Source organism: Phyllostomus discolor, chromosome 2, assembly GCF_004126475.2.
Source record: "Phyllostomus discolor isolate MPI-MPIP mPhyDis1 chromosome 2, mPhyDis1.pri.v3, whole genome shotgun sequence".
In the NCBI taxonomy this organism is placed as follows: Eukaryota; Metazoa; Chordata; class Mammalia; order Chiroptera; family Phyllostomidae; genus Phyllostomus; species Phyllostomus discolor.
Window position 1 is genome coordinate 172,339,928 of NC_040904.2, and position 5,203 is coordinate 172,345,130.

General features: G+C 37.5%; 1 pseudogene; it reads right to left on the reverse strand.

Moving 5' to 3' along the window:
• Nucleotides 1–1,932: 1,932 nt before the first annotated feature.
• On the reverse strand, nt 1,933–4,794 carry LOC114513806 (annotated as a pseudogene).
• Between the last annotated feature and the right edge of the window lie 409 nt (nt 4,795–5,203).

Genomic DNA, 5,203 nt, shown 5'->3' on the forward strand with positions numbered 1-5,203 from the left:
AGACATGTGTCCTGACCAAGAATCAAACCAGCACCCTTCATTTTGTATGACGACACGAACCCACTGAGCCACACCAGCCATGGCATAAAAAAATATTTTTAAATATTAAAATGTTTTAATTTTGGTTTTACCAGGATATATATTTATTGCAATAAGAATAATGTCATGGCTTTAAGCTTTTAAATAATGAAATTTCTCTATTTGTATAAGGAAATCAGTTCAAAATATTCCAAACCTATCATTTAAGTTTTGATCAAAATGATGTTTGTTTTAGGGTCTTTAAAAATTAGCTGTGGCCCTGGCTGGTTTAGCTCAGTGAATTGCGCATGGGCTGTGAACCAAAGGATCACTAGTTCAATTCCCAGTCAGGGCACATGCGGGGGTTGCAGGCCAGGTTCCTAATGGGAGCCACGTGAGAGGCAACCACACATTGATGTTTCTCTCCCTCTCTTTCTCCCTCCCTTCCCCTTTCTCAAAAATAAATAAATAAATTTTTTAAAAAAAAATAGCTGTGGAGTCATGATTCCACAAATTTTATTACAAAAGAAAATACTAAAATGCTGCTATGGAAAAACAAATAGGATTGTCCATTGAATGCTTCTGGACACAACTGTAGTCACCAACTAGTAACATCCCTGGGACACTTGACAGAATTAAGTGAATCAAGCTGCTGTAGGTGAACATGCCTTCAACTTGGGCTGCACAAGACCCTCAGAGATAAAACTACACTGAAAATGAGTCAAGTCAAAAATTATAAAACATGCAAGCAAACAGTCCAAAACATGCATGCAAGCAAACATGCAAGGGTCAGTAGACAAAATTAATAGCAGGATTAGACTTTGAAAACACAGATAAAAATTTCAGATATATTCAATAAAGATGATTAAAAGTATAAAAGAGACAAATATGAAAATAGAAGACTAAGACTGTTAGAAAAAAACTGGATTGAAAAATAAGTATGATTTATAGAAATAAAAAGATATAGCTATTAAAATATTTGTAAAATTAGCCCTGGCTGGTATAGCTCAATAGATTGAGCTCAGTGGATTGTAAACTGATATCATAAATCAATTTACAATAAATCTAAGAGTTTTTATTTGGACTCAAAACTATATTCTTGACAGTCAAATTCTGGTGATAATTAATGCTTTAATTTCTCCCCAGAGAACCTAATTTTCTTTAACCTCCTTTACTGGTTATAAATGCTAGCATTATCAATTTCTCTACATTTTGAACTCCCCTCAAAATCATTATTATGTTATACTGTCCATGTTCATTCAAGAAATATATTCACACACTTGGTACTTTTGTGCTCTTCATTTCTTCTCGTATCAGAGAACTTCTCCTTAGGACCATTTTCTTTTTTGGCCTAAAGAGCACCCTGCTAGTATTTCCTTTCCTATAGGTCTGCTGCTGATGAATTATCTTAACTTTTGTTTATGTAAAGCATGCCTGAAGAATATTTTCTCTAAGTATTATATACAAAAAAGGGGGGGAGTGTAATAAATCATAAATTCTTAACTGAGCAGGTCATGCCCCACCACAGACCTTTTTAAGTAAAAAGTTTTGTCTTTGCTTTAAGCAAGTCCTGTCCATTATTTTGTGCATGTAGGTTAATGCACCTTTGAAACAAACCATACCTACTCTCAAGAGAGCACATAATCTTGTTAGCTACCCTGTAATCCAATCCTCACCTTGTTTTTTCCCACTTTCATGGAATCTTCCTTTCTTCCCTGCTTACTCTCAAATGCATAAAGGAAACTGCAAAACTTTTATTCTCCAGAGCATTTGATAGCTTGCTCCCCAGCATATATCATTAGTTTGGCTCAAATAAACTCTTAGAAAAAATTTTCTACAGGTTTGGACATTTCTTATGTCAACATTATAGAATTTAAGTTTGGTAACTGTTTTCTTTCAGCTGATTGAAAAAAATTATTCCATTAACTTCTGATTTCCACTGTCTTTTCTAATATTAAATTTTGAAAGATTATTTTTAGTATCAAATGTTTAAAGATTTAATATCAAAAATTTTAAAGATTATGTATTTATTTTTAGACAGGGAAGGAGAGAAACATCAATGTGTGGTTGCCTCTCATGTGGTGCCCCCTACTGAGGACCTAGCCCCACAACCCAGGCATGTACCCTGATTAGGAATTGAACCCCTGACCCTTTGGTTCGCAGGCCAGCACTCAATCCATTGAGCCACACCAGCCAGGACTCCATTATCTTTTTTTAAATTATCTTTTATTATCTTTGGGAATCCATATTCTAACTATTCTCTTCCAGTTCTATCTTCTAGATCACTATTTTTTACAGTTGTTTAAGTTTATTTCTATGCAAGAAAACAAATATTGCAAGATATAGAGTATAATATACCAAATGAAGTCATTCAGGATAACTTCAATGTGTACACAAGCAACAGTACAAAGTACATGTATAGAATACATTATATAATTTGAGGTTTCAAAAAGCAGTGTTCCGGTTTTAAATTTTTGATATATCATTCAAATAACACATATTTCAAAAGTTACATTTTAAAATATAATAACTAAATTAACACATAACTTTAAGACAATCTCCTGGCTGGCGTAGCTCAGTGGATTGAGCGCGGGCTGGGAACCACAGTGTCCCAGGTTCGATTCCCAGCCAGGGTACATTCCTGGGTTGCAGGCCATAACCCCCAGCAACCGCACATTGATGTCTGTCTGTCCGTCTGTCTGTCTCTCTCTCCCCCTCCCTCCCTCCCTCCCTCCCTCCCTCCCTTCCCTCTCTAAAAATAAATGAAATCTTAAAAAAATAAATAAATAAATACTTAAAAAAAAAAAAAACAATCTGATGGATGAGCTACTTTTACCACAGTCATCAAAATAGTGTTGTTCAATTTTTCTACAGAATGCAAGGAGGTGGTTATAGCTTTTCTTCTTCTGAGAAAGCTCATCATTGGTCAGTTGTGTGGTGAGAATGAGGTACAGAATGGCCAAACACCAGTGCCTCTGGTTTAGTAGGCTGCTTCTGGAGGAAACACAGTTGTGTTCCCAGACTTTGAGAAAGAGTTTGACAGCACTGGTCAACATCTTCTAAGACCTGGTCCAGAGTCTTGTTACCTTATCCAATACCTTTCATCATGTTTGATTTCACACTGTTTCTAATAGCCCAAAATACAATTCAGAGGCCAAGGGTAAGGAAATCCATGCCTAGCACATGAGATCTCCTCCACTGTGGCTTCATCGCACCACAGAAGTACAACTCTGCAGGCAATGGCATGTTGTTGACTAATTCCATGGAGGCTTTCATTTCTGCTTTTGGGTGCAGCCTGTCACAAACAGAATAACCCTTGGTTTTAATGAATTGGACTATTGGACCAAGTTCTGATACTACTTGATTTCCTACATGAATAAAAGGTACTCTGTCAGATGGAGCCCTATATTCTGCATTTACCATTCAAACCACTTTGATTGGCTGATTACACATTTGCAAAAAGGCCTGCACAGCAAGAGAAGCAGCATTGGCAGAAAGCAAACTTTACTCCCCTTTCAGCTGCTGATATACTGTAGCATTTTCAGGCCAAGGTTCTGCAGCTGTGATATGTGAGACAAAGGCTTTTGTCAATAGAGACAGGTGGGCTGGGCGGCCCTGTGCCTGTGGTTTCTGCTCCTGGAAGCCTCCAGCATCCTATTCCGCAACCCCCGCGGCTCCTGGCATCTAACAGGCCTGGCACCTGCTGAGGCTTGAGCTTGCAAAGCTCACCACTAATTCTTACCCTTTTGTCAAATATTCTGTGAGCCCCTTGAATGGAGTTCTTAATCTTTTCAGAATGATTTTCATTTTTAGAATTTTTTTCAAATTTGTGGTGAATAAAGGATAGCTACAAATTCTTTGTTACATATTCTGTTGAGAGATGGACTCCAGTTCCCCTCTTCTCTCTGAATCTTCTCTCTTGACTTTCTTGGTCAATAGAATGCATTGGAAGTAATATTTCAGGATTTCCAAGGTTAGAACATAAGTTTCCAGGCTTCCACCTGGGCCTTTTGAAATGCTTGTTCTGAGGACACTTAGCACTCGAGAAGCTCCCCTTGGGAGATGAGCCATCATGCTGTAAAAAACAAGCCACAGAAAAAATGTGTAGGCACTGTCAAAACTTCAAAACTCTAGCTGAGCCCTGGCTGGTGTGGCTGAGTGGTTGACTTCCAGCCTGCAAATCAAAGGATTGCCAGTTCGATTTCTGGTCTAGGGTACATGCCTGAGCTATAGGCCAGGTCCCCAGCAGGGGGTGCGCGAGAGGCAACCACATATTGATGTTTCTCTCCTATTTCTCTCTCCCTTCCCCTCTCTAAAAAACCAATCAATTAAGCCCTGGCTGGCGTAGCTCAGTGGATTGAGCTCGGGCTGTGAACCAAAGAGTCACAGGTTTGATTCCCAGTCAGGGCACATGCCTGGATTGCAGGCCACAGCCCCCAGTAACCGCACATTGAAGTTTCTCTCTCTCTTTCTCCCTCCCTTCCCTCTCTAAAATAAATAAATAAAATCTTTTAAGAAATCAATCAATCAATGAATAAATAATCTTAAAAAAGAGTTCTAGCTGAGCTCCCAACAGACAGCAAACATCAACTTGTCTGCTGTTATCCATGCAAATGAGTTATCTTGAATATCGAACTCGAACTCATTTAAGTCTTCTGATAACTGTAGGTCAAAGACAATTCCAAAGTTTGTAGTCAGACAAGGAAACAGATTAAGATCAGCACTAATTAGACTCCGTGTTTCTCTTTCGCCTTTTTCATGCCATTCTTCTCCCATCTTTTTCTTATTAATCTCCAGAGTTTTGGAAACTCCATTTTTTAATCCTTTTCTGACATTCTTATTCTTTGTCTGAACTTGAAAGTATCCATTTTAGACTTTAAAGAGGAGATAGGAAATGAGGCTGAATATACTCATGTATCAATATAATTGGAATTTATGAGAGAAAACAATGTACATAAAATATGCAGAAGATTGAAAAAGAGTGTTTTTTTAAGACCAGATTTTATGAATTTATCTTGCAGAGCTAATGATTAGTGATTCAGAACTTACACACATCTGGAAAAACAATTATGCCTATTATACTGCCATGTTATGTTGGAAATTACTTGTTTTACTAAACACAAATATACAAATATCTTGATGTTTGTGAGGAAAATGAATGTCTTTTTTGGTCTTATACTGTTTG